Genomic DNA, 14,085 nt, shown 5'->3' on the forward strand with positions numbered 1-14,085 from the left:
ACAAAATCCCCTCCCCTCTTTCCTGGGTAAAGTCTTTTAAGAACATGGGTGACAGATTGGTGATAGTGTGTCTTCACCTTCCTGCCTAACACAGGGGAAAATTCAATCTTACTCTATGGAATAAATGGGTTATTCAAGGAAAATACACAGACGTAAAAGCCAACCTTTCCACTCGTTCAATATGTTCCAGAGATTCCAAATGCTCACTAATTCAAAAGAAGTTAATTTGGCTAGGTGGGGAAAAGAAAGGTAGGGGAGGTGGAGAAAAACAATGCTGAAAGGAGTCTCAAATGATGTGGGATTAATTAACTTTCAGAACACTCTAATTTAACGAATCTGCTATGGTAATAATTACTTACCGCACCTGCCTTGTATAGGGAGGGTATAAAGTTTTGTCTCTGGTGGAAAACAGAGAGGTCTGATTTAGATGCAAGAAAAGAGTCTGGTGTTTTATTTAGTCCCATTGATTTAATTAACTTAGATAGTGGGCTCTCTATGAGCACCCTTGGCCCTTCAGTTCCTTATTCCAAGGGTCTTGCCAGTAGGGTGCTCCCCCACCCCACTATTTAACCATTATTTTCCTTTTCTTGATTTTTGCCCCTTTTCTTTGCAGTTTTCAGTTGTGCCATCCATGGGTACAGTTACTGAAGAGGGATGAACCACGTGCAGTCAAGAATATGCTATTTTGTCCTGTGTCTTTCCAAAGTGCTCTATTGGTGGTCTCCGAGGCACCGCATCTCAGGGGCTTCCGAAGGTGGGTCCTTAACACAGGCCCCAAAGGTCCTTGGCTGTGGCTTTCAACTCTTGGCCCCTGATTATCAGAGGGGTGCTGGGGCACCCCCAGCCCCGTGCCCCTCCTCAGCCACGCTCCCTGGGATAGGGGTGCTGAGGGTTCTGCCGCATCCCTGGCTGGAACAGTAATAACAGCCACCAAATAGGTGGTCTCCAGCAGCAGCACCCCCACTATAGAAACTGTTCCAGCACCCAGGGAGTTTGGAATCGCTGTTCCCAGCTCTCCACGCGCTCCCAAGCCTCCAGCGTGGCGGAGGAGGGGGGAGTGGAAAGTGCGAACATGCTGGGACGGCACCCTGCGCTCCTCGCCCTCTGGCAGCTGGGGAAGGAGACGGGCACTTAGCTGCAGCCCGCTGGGAGAGAGGGGTGAGCCTCAGCCGGGGGGGGGAGGGGAAGAGCCACCCAGCGCTAGAGCCCGGGGAACCCCGCCTCGCTCTGCTCCTGCGCTGGAGAAGACCCCGATCTTCCCACGCGCCCCTGGGCTGGGAGCTGTGCGGCTCGCTCCCCACCTCAAGGGGCTGCCCTGCCGCGGCTCAGCCCTTCCGCTGATCCGGATTGACGCGACCCGAGGGAGCGGCTGCATCAGGTGGGAGCTCCCCACCTGCCTTTGAGTTTGGGGGTCCGGCTGCCTTGCCAACTGCTCCCCACCTTGCAGCTGAATCAGGTGTGTGTGTGGGGGGGGAGGAATTTGCACACACGCACGCACCCCTTTTTGCAGGGCTGGCTTTTGCTCTGCTGCTGCCCCCGATCCCCCGGGAGGAAGGCAGCAGCTTCCAGCTGCGGTAGAGGGGCGTGTGCCGGGGAACTGCAGGCTGCCGCCCCTCCCCGCACCTTCCCCAGCCTGGCTGGGTTGTGCGGGTGCTGGGGAGCGCGAGCTGCTTGGCCAGCCCCAGAGCAGCCGCCGCTCTCTGTGTGTGTGTGAAGCCGGGGGGAGATTTGGGAGGTTTAGGGGCTCGTTGCCATGGCTCCCGGGAAGCTCCGCCGAAGGAGATATTGATGCCAGTCACGGAGGGAGCCTTCTTCTTTTCAGCGCGTTCCCCCTTTTTGGTGGGGGGGAAGGCGAAGCGATTAATTCGGAGCGCTGGGACGGGGGAGCCGCTGCCCAAGAACCGCAGCTCCAGCCGGGCGCTTCTCCCTTCCCCCTGCGAACTCCGGGCTCTTCCCAGCGAGGGACCTTAACCACCAAAAAGCAAGCCCCCTCCCCGCCCGCCCTGAGCTGGAACCAGCAAGCCCAGGTACTGGTTGGGTAGAGGTGTGGTTGGATGAGGGTAGAAGGTGGGAAGTGGGGTGGGAGGGGGGTATTTTTCTTTGATAGGGGGTTGAGGCCAGTGGATTTCTTGCTTGCAAAAAAGCCGCTCTGCCCAGGGGAAACATCAGATCCTATGTTGGGGTGGGGGGAGGCAAGGCGATAGTGGGAAGCTGAGGCAGACATGCTGAGGCAGGGGGTTTAAAGGGCTCGGAAGGCAGCTGATTGCACTGAAACCTCATGCCTACGTGTGTATGTCAAGCAGGCTCTCCCTGGAGCAGAGCGGCTGGGCTGGAGTTAAACCCCCAGCAGCGGCGTAGCTTTATGGATGTGCCTAGTCGCTGGATGCAAACTGCAAACGCTTTAATGCTCGGTGGAGCCTTGGAAAGTACCCAGGGAACTCAGATCAGTACTATTGTGCGAGGGAGCTGGGTTGGCAGGTCTTAGCTGAGCTCTGGAATCTTTTTGCTCTTTGGCTTCGCTTCGCAGTGCCTCTAGGACAGAGATCGTCCCCTCACACATGTTTTGGGGAGCAAGACCCCAATTAGTCCTTCACGCATTTTCTGAGTCCGAGGCATTTTGAGATGGTCTGTCCTTATTGTTCAGGCAGTTTTGATGCAGTTTTCTTAAATGCATGCTGTGACACACCGTGCAAAACTGTTGTCCAGCGAAAGTTTGCACTGCAGGGGAAATAAGGGGAAACTTTCAGCAGAAATAGCAGGCGAAGAAGAGAAGATCTGTTTGGTATCTATGTAACTAAGATCACAAACATAAATAGCTTGAGGTGACTGTTAGTTTTAGGATTGTTTCTTCTGAATTCACATTGTTTTGTGAAAGTTCAAGTTTGCAAGCCTCAATTTCAGTTTCCGTTGGGGATATATATTTTCAGATTCTTGTGGTGGGGTAGGGGAGCGAGTGTCGTTTTTCAGTAGTCATCTCTTTTTCTTACAGATATTTAACATCTTTTATTAAAGTTGTGGTAATTCATTTTTGCAGTAAAATGTAGATGAACTCACCAAAAGTAGGGAGAAATGCAAGAACCTATTGGTATTAGTGATGTATGGTAGTTTAATGGTATTCTCATTGTACAATCCAAGTTATTAATCAAAAGATGCATCTGTTTATAGTTTTGATAACCACAAAGTTTTATTTAATAAGTGGTTCCACTTACATTTTCTGACTGCATAATTTCAGTAGGCTTTTATGCAATGTAGTAGAATAAATTAACAAACAGCCCACAGAAGACTTTGCACCAGGAAACAGAGGTTGCCTTTTCACACACAGCTCATCACTAACATTATTTGGGTCCAGTTTTTGACATGACATATATTTTAGGCAGGTGGACAGAGAAGTTGTATAATCATGTCTGAAATGCAGTATGTTTTCATACATCATTAATAGATAAAAAGCCACATATATGCATATATATAGCCATATATATTTATTACTGGTCCTTAGAAGTAGTGTAATCTGATACATATTGTTGGGAAATTTCTCAAGTGATTTGACAAATCTCATTTTGTTTGACTGTGCAGTGCTATTTTATCTGACAAAGTTAAATTATGTTGAAAATAAGTGTTAATGGAATGGTATTTGGAAGAACTTCATAAGCACCACTGAGCACTACTGAATAAATAGTATGAATTGACCCCTAGTGCTCCTCAAAGAGAGAGATTGTGATTTATACATTTAAAAAATCTCCCTTAAGGAAAAATATAGAATATTCATTTTAGAAGATGGTGACCAAATTTGGAAACATTGGAGCAGTTCATATGATCATTGGCACATTATAACCCATGATCCTTTGCATGCAGATCTTATTTACTTAACAACATTTTGTTTCGAAATTTGGTCACCATCTTGTAAAATAAAAATATAGAATATTCATTTTAGGGAGGATTTTTTTAATGTGATATATCATTAATGTCCTAATATGACCTTTTGTGGTATCTTCAAAGTACTGAATGATTTGCCCTTAGAAAGGCAATTTGTTTTTAATGAAATTGAAAAGGCTTGTGAACCAAGCTTCTGTATTACTTACTCAAGCAAGGGTCCTTTTGTTGTCAGTGGGAGTTTTGCCTGAGTAAGTTGATTACAAAACCAGGTCCTATGATAACAAGAGCAAGACATGGGACAAAATAATTTATGCAAGGGAGAAAATAACCAGGATTTGTATGAAAATTCTGGGAAATGTCCATGACCAAAAAATTATAAGCAAATTGGTCTTGTAGCAGTTTTACCATAAATATAAGCGCAGCTTTTACATTCACTGTTTGAAATTTGTAATACAGTACAACATTTTAAACAATCAGAATATGAGGCATTGAATTCTGAACCAGAGACTGAAACAAGACAGTAAGGATACTATGTTTTCAATTATGTGCATTTTGATTACAGTTTTATCCTTAACTCACTGACTGTCTATAGAGAAAGTAAATGCCCATAATAATTACAATGTGCCACATTTGTAATTAAACTTAATGAGTGAAGGCATAATAGTACATCCCTTTTTTCCAGAAAGCCCAGAGATAAGCATTCCTTTTAAATGAAAGATTATATTATTCACAGCCTTTTAGGTCTACCTAGTGTGGTTTGGACTGCAGACATTTTGTTTGCCATTAAAAATGTAATTTATCACGTATCACTGGAAAAAATAACAAAAGCTAGCTGCAAATTACATATAGTGATGTTTGTGGACAATTGTTTGCATGATAGGGAAGCTTCCTTCTTCATTTTCCCAGTGGGAGAGGATAGTGACTCCTTTAAGCAGTACTAATTACTCCATTTTATCTTGCATGTGTTACAATGATGTAGTTAGTTAATTAAAGCTTTGCCCATTAGTAGTATGTTAAGAATAATGAATTAACATATCACATTTCATCAAAAGAACATCTAAGTTTATCTTCTAAGAATGAAAATGTTACTGTGTTGCAGGAAGTCTCTGTGGCTTTCCCAAGGAACAAATTTGTTGGAATTCCTTAGCATGGTGCTTCAGAGCCTGATGAATGACTTGAATTGATCACAAACAAGTGACACTGGAACTATTGGTTGCTTAGCAACCCCACATGATTCCACAATTTTCTTCTGGTATTTGTCCAGTAAACTAGAAAATTCTGTTTTAGTTAAAGAACATTTTTTGCCAGTACAAAAGCCTCACCATAACTAATTCAGATTATATGTTACTAAAAATGATGTGCCTTACTCTAGTATTGAAGCTCGGTAGCAGAATGTGTATGGAAAAGGGGGAAAGGGACAAAAAAACGCATTACTACCATTGCTACTTGGAAACTCAGAATTTGATATGCTCAGTGTTTTATAATAAGTTGCAATTAAATATTTGTCCTTTCTCAGTCAGACATCTGTTGAAAGGAAACCATCAGTGGGAAGCATAATCCCAACAAAGAAATTCATCCACTCAGTGCTTTTTGTCATGCTGTCTTGAAATGTGAGGTCCTGATAGGTCATGTTGAGTTACATCATACTTCATTATGAGTAAATGGAACATAACATGGAACATGCAGTTTGATGATTATCTGAATTATATCAGGGCAGTTTGGCACATCCTGTAGTTCATATGACTGGAGAACTTCGCTGGGCAGTTCCCAGTAGCAGAAATTTGTTTTATTAGATACATTTTGTGTATTCTTCATCCAAAGGAAATAACAGATTTAGGACTCAGCAAAGTGAAAGAAAGATAAACACAGGTAGCCTAAATTACAGCAGAAAACCAAGATATAACCGATTTTTAAAATGTATTGTACGGTTAACTAAAGAATTGCTTTCCTGTCAACATCTAACAATAACACTATGATATAGTTCCTCTCAGTAACACTCACAATCTGGGCCAATATTTTTGAAGAGTGTCTATAAGACAATATCCCATGTTTGCTTGATTTTTGGTATCCAAGACTCCCATAATTCCAGTTGGAGTTCCTGCATCTGGAATAATAGCAAGATGCAGCCTTATACTCGAGATCCATATTGCTTCATATGGAACGTAGAAACTGCTTTGTGTATCATTTTTAAAGATCAGAAATGACTTTTACGAATTCAGAACAAAAAGGATTCAATGTAAAACTACAGTTCAGATTTTGATTGAAGAGAAGTCGGGGAAATTCAGGGTGAAGGGTTCACCACAAAAATATTTCTGCCCCTTTATGTGTATTGATACAGTAGAAACTCAGAATTATGAACACCAGAGTTATAAACTGACTTGTTAACAGCGTACCTCATCTGGAACCAGAAATATGCAATCAGGCAGCAGAAGAGAAACACATACACGCACCCACTCTCCCTGAGGTGAAAGGGGGTGGGTAAGAGGTGGCCGCCGGTACAGGACCGTACACAGCCGACGTTAAACTTTGACGTCCCCCTTCCTCTCCCTCCCCCCACCTGCAGTCGGTGGCCCTGCCAGTAGGGTCCTGTTGTGGCAGCGTTTTAATGTCACTGCCCCTCTTGCCCTCCCTAGGCTGCCGGGGGGGGGGGGGGTGCAGAGGGGGAGGGCAAAAGGGGAAGCTTGCTCAGCTGCAGCAGCCGGAGCCCCGGGCCCTTTAAATCGCCACCGGAGCCCTGGGTGGTGCGGGCTGGGCAGCGCTGAAGGGCTGGCTGGGGGTGGCTGACCCCAGCCCTGCCCCTTCTGCCCGAGGCCCCACCCCTTCCAGGGGCCCGGAGCTAGGCCCTGTACCAGTAAGACTTTAAGTTACTTTCACCCCTGTGCCAACCCCCAAATACAGTACAGTACAGTGTTAAATGTAAACTACTAAAAATAAAAAAGGTGAAGTTTTTTAAAAAAAATTGACAAGGTAAGGAAACAGTTTCATTTAAATTAAGATGGTTAAAAGCAGCATTTTTCTTCTGCATAATAAAGTTTCAAAGCTGTATTAAGTCAATGCTCAGTTGTAAACTTTTGATAGAAAAACCATAACGTTTTGTTCAGTTACGAACAACCTCCATTCCCGAGGCATTCGTAACTCTGAGGTTCTTCTGTATATGGCCTGATTCTGGCTGTCTGTGTGCTTTTGCACACCCCGTCAGCCAATACCTAGATGTAAGGCATCTTATTAATAAAAGTGTTTGGAAGTTAACTGAATGTATTATAGTCTCCCCACAATTATGTTCACCCACGTCAGGTATCCCATAACACTTTGCATTAGTTGCCGTAAGCTTTTGGCTTAAGTAAATGGAAAAATGGGTCTGGATCAGGACATAAAGTGTTTTCCCCACAGGAAGAGGTAGGGAGTTATTCTCCTAGGACAGTATTTGAATGTCCCAAAGGAAAAGGCCAAGATATATGAATAGTCTACCCTGGTACAAGCCTAGGAGGTGTCCTCATGCCCCTTGGTACTAGGATTGTATTTGTTCATAACAAAGAGATAAGGGGCACACTGTGGTACCACAGAAACAAGGTGGAAAGCTGATTGGTTGAGTTTAGTTTCAGATGTCGCACATCTTTTCCTTGTGAACAGGTTGGATGTAAAAAGACGACTTTAGGGGTGTAAGTTTGAGGGCACACCTTCTGTGTAAGGCAAATGTGAGACAGCATCCCGGAGACTGGTATTGTATTGAACCTTTTCCCTGTACTATATTATTATAATCTTGTAGCAATTAACCTGACCGATATTATTTGGTCTCTTGAATATATTTCATAATGAACTAAGGTGTGGTCAAGCAATTGACTATTCAATTTATCAACAGTGCCAAAACCACGTCGTACAGGGTAGAATGCCGGGCAGACACTTGCTGTTCAGATTCAGGCGAAAATCATAAGCTGTAGAGAGATCTCTCCACGTGTGGCCCCTGGCTGGAATTGTGGAGAGATTTTCCAGGGTGGAGTGTAGCGATTTAGGATGGTAGTGGTCATATCTGTGTGAGTATGTGTCCATTGATCTCAACATGAATTGCACATCCCCCACTATCTATCTGTGTACTTATGTCGCTGTTATCACTGTGGGTTCTGAGCACCCCTGCTGATCGTTCTTGCTCCTAGTAAAATAATCCATGTAGGGGGGTATTGAGGTGAGAGTCAGGGATGATGGTGGCTACAATAATGTTGCTTTTGCTTAGAGTGAAAGCTTTTAGGTGTAGGGGTTGTCTTTTGTTCTGTTTTTACAGCACCTAGCACAATGGGGTCCTTGTCCATGACTGCGGATCATGGATTCTTTCACAGGATACATAATAATAACATTAATGTCTACTTGTTTTGGGTCCACTTCCATGGTGAACCAGAATCTGACCCCAGAGTGTGTAAATAAGAGTTAATAAAACCATTCTTGCAAGAGTGTATTACAAACTATGTGCGTGTGGTCATGTTTCCAAACAACCTAGGTGTATGCATAGCATACTGGCATCATTCTGCTGTTAGCTCTCCCCTCAAGGTCAGTGGGAATTTCAAAGATAGGCGGACAGATCTGAACTCTGCAAAATAAAACGGCTGTTAAAAAATAATCACAAAAAAACCCCCCACACTGCTGTAACAACTTAAAGCCCCAAACCAGTGAAAAATCACAAGACCCCAGATCATACTAGTCTTATGTGGATGGATATGGATATTTTTAGCTCATTAAAGCTTCTTATCTTTATTGTTAAGGGGGAAAAAAATCCCCTCAAAACATGGCAGTCCCATCTGCAGAGCATTCCTTGTTTATGTACAGAACTGCTGTCTGTTCCTTTGTATCTGTTATCTCCCCATCCCTGGAACAATTCCTATCCCTCATGTGACTTCCTGACCAAGCACAAAGTTACACATTTGATGTCAAGAACCTGATGCAGCCAAATGGGCTGGGTGCAGTAATGGAATCTGGCCTACTAACGGAGGTGGCAAATAATGCCTAATGTATCATTTTGTGACAACCAAAGAGCAGGGCTTTTTTGTGCATTCCCCTGAGGAATTAAGAATAGCCCCAGTAACCTAAAGTAGTAAAGGAAGGTACAATACCACTTAAGGCATTTAGCCTTATTGTCCATTACTGGGACATGGATGGTTGTTCCTGCTGGTTGGAGCAGGCATTGGTAGGCAGGAATCAGAGGCCAGTGTCAGAGCCAAGGGTCCCAGCCAGAGACAAGAATCTGAGCCCGTGGTCAGAACCAGGTTACCTGGAGGGAGGCAAAACTGGAGCTGGCTGGGAACAAACAGGCAGAGGAGTTATCATAGCCATAGGCAAATGCTTTGAGTAGTTGCTGAACTGCAGCTTGAGAGCTGGTCTGCTGAGTCTTCCAACCAATCTGGCAGTGCATCTAATCCGGCAGCCTGCTGCACTCCTTAGGGTGCTGTGAGACTGGCTCTGCTGCAGGCCTTGATTCCTGACACTTATTTAGAAAAAGTATTACTTACATTCTAGGAAAAGCCCATTACAAACATTTCTGACTTAATGCTAGTGCTGTCTGACATCTGAGCATCATTTAAGGTTTGATTTGTTTTTTATTTTTCTCCCATGAAGCTGTGGCTCAAAGACAAAAATAATTTTTTGTTTGCTCTTTTTTGCATCTGATTTGTGCATGCACTTACGTAGACCATTTGCATGCACAAATGCCTAATTTATGTATGCAGTGGCAGTAATTGCCTGTGTATGTTAGGTGAATGTGCATGGTAAAAAATGGTGCTGACCCAAGGTCTCCAATTGGTTTCCCTTGCTTCCTCTGGGTAACTGTACCAAACATTCAACATAGTTAGAAATACAATGGACTTTTATGGTATTTTAATATTTGTTGAGGATTGTTTTGTGCCCTGCACTGTACATGTGGCTTCCAAATATTTGTTTCTCTTTCTCCACCCTATCCCCAAGTATGGGAGATTGAGTTTGAAACTGGGGAGGGACGGGGGGGAAGCCATACATTATAAATGGTCTCTACCAGATCAGCATTACTGTTTATATCATTATACAGTGTTAGTTGTGCTAATATTAATCAGCGTAACTCAGGCCCCGATCTTGCAAGCTGTTCCATCCACCAGGGCCCTCATAAAGCTTCATGGAAGTCACTAGGATTTTGCATAGATGCAGACAGAATCACCAAGACTTTAGTTTAGGTGTTTTTAGGTCTGTGAGTAGTATGGTGACAACACTATTTTTCATCTGAATTTCCTTGTATTCATGATACTTTTAGACTAAATGATGACGCTTTCATATTTCCCAGCCTATTGAATTAGCTGAATAATTTGTGACTATAGTAGGTGAATCATGTATTTGAACAATTTTGTGACACTTTTTGAATACAAAAACAACAAGGAGTCTGGTGGCACCTTGACACCCTGAAAGTTTTTGAATACAGTATTTGATCAGTCTTAGCTTTCATTATTTGCCCAGTGCAAATATGGGTCACCCCTGGAGAGGCTAGTGCTCATTTGAGAGCCAAGGGAATGTTGCTTTCTGTCATGAGGTGTACAGACCCCATGCTGTACCACCTGCTAAAGGGTTAACAGGGGGGATGAGCTGCCCCCTCAGCTGGGGCTAATTGGTGGCCCTACAACAGCTGAGGAGATAAAAAGGCTGCAGGTTGGAAGGGAGGGGTGACTGACAGAGAAGTTGAGAACCACAGAAAGCAGGCTCATTCAGCAATGGACTGGAAGGAATCTGCCTAGGTAACTGGACCTCTAGAAAAAAGAGGATCATGGAATGTGAGTCTGGGAAAGCCTACAAGAGAGGCATGGTAGAAAGCAGTAAGGGATTGCGAAAAACCAGTTCCAACAGCTTCCCACAGGGTCCTTGGGTAGGGACCCGGAGTTGGGGGTGGGCCTAGGTTCCCCTACCAACCCAGCAGAGGGGTTAGTAAAGCCTGAAGGACAAAGGCAGCTGAACTCCAGGCAAAGCTAATCTTAAGGTAGATACTGTTGGTCCTTTGCTAGGGTTACCAGCCTCCTGACCTACCAGAATTTTTACCACCCCAAGCGGTGAGAGATTATTAATGATCCTGCTGGAGGGTTGATGTTATAGGGAACAACCAGACATGGGATTAAATAGCAATTGGCTGAACAAAGGGGCAGCGACCTACTCAACCATGAAGGGGTGCCAGTGGCTGAAAACAGCCTTGGATACCATCCCCTTAGGATTCTCAAACTTTCAGAATGTTTCCTGGTACTCAGTCCCTGGGCTCTTCCTTCCACCTGATGAGAACCCAGCAACTGTTCTTTTCAGGTAGTTTATTCCTTCCAGGGAGGAAAGGCATGATACTTGCTTGATGTAAAAACAGCTCAGAACTGAGGAAAAATTAGAGTTTGTGGCCCTGGGGTTTCTGGCAGGTACCCTCCAAATAAATGCCCTAATTGCAGAAGTCAGGCCAATGTTGAAGAGTTCCCCCACAGCTCTTTCTACCTAAGTTTTGTGAGAAAGAAAAAGGTGACTTGCAGCCTTGTTATGGCCTCTTCAGGGAACCTGCCTCCAGCTTCTCCTCTCCTCCAGTGTCTCTCTGCCTGGGAATTCTGAATAGTAAGGAAGAAGACATTCCTCTGCTATATGGGTGTTCACATCTCTGCAGCTGTGGCTTCCTTTTTGAGCTGCCTTTTATTGACTGCTCAAGGATGGTCCCTTCTGTAGCTGCTGGTGCTTCCTCCATCCTCCAGGAGCAGGAGGCTACATAAGGGTCACATATTTATGGAATAAGTTCATTTGTAACCATTGATCTTGCTTAGAGGTGGCAACATTTTTGTCTCATGGGGGACACGGTGATTCCATTTTAAGGGTATGCATTTCACTGGCGGTCTCTTGGGTAGGAAGTAGATGTGCACATAGCATGGAAGTTCAAGCCCAAATCTTCAAGAATTTGGTCTTAGTAAAATGCAAGACAGGGATGAGATTTCCAAAAGCACCTAGGTGACTTAGGGACTCCAGTCTCTTTGACTTTCAATAGCTTTCTATGGGACTGGTGCTGCTAAGTAATTTAGGAGTTTATGAAAATCGCACCCCAAATGCCTATAAGTAGCAATGATCATTAAAAGTCAGTTGTCTCAGCATGCACATTCCACAGGTCAAATCCTACAATCTACTCAGGCTAGAATTCCAGTGAAAGTCAGTGAGGTTACTCTTGTAAGACTACTTGAGTGAGTTGCAGGATTGGGCCAACCTCCCTTTCACTCTGCTTCTTTCTCCCACCCAGCTGTATCTCTCCCACACCTCTTACTTCTGCAGGTTGACAGCATTTCACTGTCAGACTTTCAGCCAGTTAACACATAAGAAGTAATCTCAAATGCTGCTTGTTGTGCTTCCAAGGCACTTTAAAAGGAGAGAAAAGGAAGGGCTGGCCTCTTGGGACGTATTCCTACAGCTTGAAAGAGCACTTTTTAAAATGCATCATGCAGCTTGTCTCCAGCATGTTGCGTTGTTACAAGTCTGATGCATCTTTAAAACATTTCACCTTGGGTTGTTATTGCAATTGCCATATCTAGTTACCCAAAGGTGTTAGCTTTAATGAAGAATTGGCCTGCTCACCTGAGTAAGGAGAGTTTGCCCTGAGAGTCCAGAATAAATCAATGACTAATTTACAAATGCTAACAAAACAGATACTTTTACATTTGGAATCTTTCATGTGGGTTGCTGCTAATAAGAATTAGCACCTGTAAAATTCATCAAGAATTTATTATTGATAACTCTGGTGCACTGTCTTGTCTAAATGGTACACGACAATTACACAGAGTGCTCAATGTGCTCCCAACCCCGCTTGTTCCCAGCGCATGTTTCGGTAGGTCTTTATTTGCTCTCCTCTCTAGGACCTTGCTGAAGCAAGGTAAGTGAGCCCAAGAGTTAATTGTTTTGATTTTTATCAGGACTACTCGTGTATTTAAGTATCTTGCTCAGTTAGGGTCTAGTTCTTTTCTCTTAGCTTTCTGCTTCATTTCTTCATCTCTCTTCAGTAGTGATTTGGTCCTTCCAAAATGCCATTACTGGGGGATGATCTTATGAGTCTTGCATTTTGACCTGAACATGGTCCAAACTACGCTTCATCTGATCTTCTCTGGTAAGATGAAGTTCTGCTACTGAAAATACTCTACTACCTGTACCCAGGTGACTTATCCTGAGTCAATCTAGCTGAAGTGTCTGTCAGGAGCATCATTGCTGTGGTGTTTACTGAATTTGGTGGTGGGGAATAATACTTATAATGTCATTCACTTAAATTGCAACTATAATTATATTTATGGACGGGGGGAGGAGAAGTAACTGGATGCTTGTTCCCAGTTCCATATTAATGCAGAATAAGTTTATTTTATCAGACACTTAGGGGAGATGGCAGGGGTTCTGGAATAATTTTTATAGTGAGGATGCTGATGATGGAAACCATGTGTTTGTTGTTACTACTTCAAGCCAGGGGTGGCGGCAGTGCCCCTAGTTCCAGCACCACGAGGAGATGGAGTTGTGGAAGTAGTAAGCATGGTAGGCATAATGTAACAGTGGCTTATTTATATGACTTTTTTCAATACTTGTATTACACATGGAAACTGAAGGTACAACTATACTGCAATTAAACCCCCACAGCTGGCTCAGGCTTGGGCTGAGAGGCTGTAAAATTGCTGAACAAACATTTGGACTTGGGAAACCACAATGGGGCAGGGTCCCAGAGCTTGGGCTCCAGCCTGAGCTGAAACATCTACATGGCAATTTTTAACCCTGCAGCCCAAGCTCTGTGAGCCTGAGTCAGCTGAACAGGCCCAGCCGCGGCTGAGCCCGGGGTCCTTTTTTCCAGTGTACATGTACCTGAAGGGTGAAAGCTTGGTCTTATTGAGTCAATAGCCAAACTCCCATTATCACTTACGCTAGGACTTCAACCCAAGACCAGTGACAAAATATAACTTACAATTTGAGCAGTTTGAAAAATAAACATAGTGGTCCAGACTCTCAGCTGGTATAAATCATATAGCACCATTTAAGTTGATTGAGTTGCACTGATCTACACCATTTGGAGATCTGCCCACTTGTATCATGGATACTACGTTAGTCTCATCACATCTGAAAGCATTTTGTTCATTCTGCATTTGAATTCTTATTGTAGACTGACTTTAAAAAAATACTTGTTGTGTCTGTTCTGTTTTGGTTTAAACTTGCATCCTGTTCCGACTAAAAATA

General features: G+C 43.8%; 1 protein-coding gene across 6 annotated transcripts in view; it reads left to right on the forward strand.

Moving 5' to 3' along the window:
• Positions 1-1,141: 1,141 nt before the first annotated feature.
• Positions 1,142-14,085, forward strand: part of CHL1 (cell adhesion molecule L1 like) — a 190,592-nt gene continuing 177,648 nt past the window's right edge. For 2 of the 6 annotated variants that reach the window (XR_012640166.1, XM_074957510.1), the window contains exon 1: positions 1,202-1,456. The gene's annotated coding sequence lies outside the window, so the exon portion shown is untranslated. Of the gene's footprint in view, positions 1,159-1,199; positions 1,457-1,553; positions 2,028-14,085 lie in introns of those variants that run through there. The other 4 variants (XM_074957512.1, XM_074957514.1, XM_074957513.1 and 1 more) reach the window with 4 other exon arrangements.

This window comes from Natator depressus, chromosome 7 (genome assembly GCF_965152275.1).
Source record: "Natator depressus isolate rNatDep1 chromosome 7, rNatDep2.hap1, whole genome shotgun sequence".
In the NCBI taxonomy this organism is placed as follows: Eukaryota; Metazoa; Chordata; order Testudines; family Cheloniidae; genus Natator; species Natator depressus.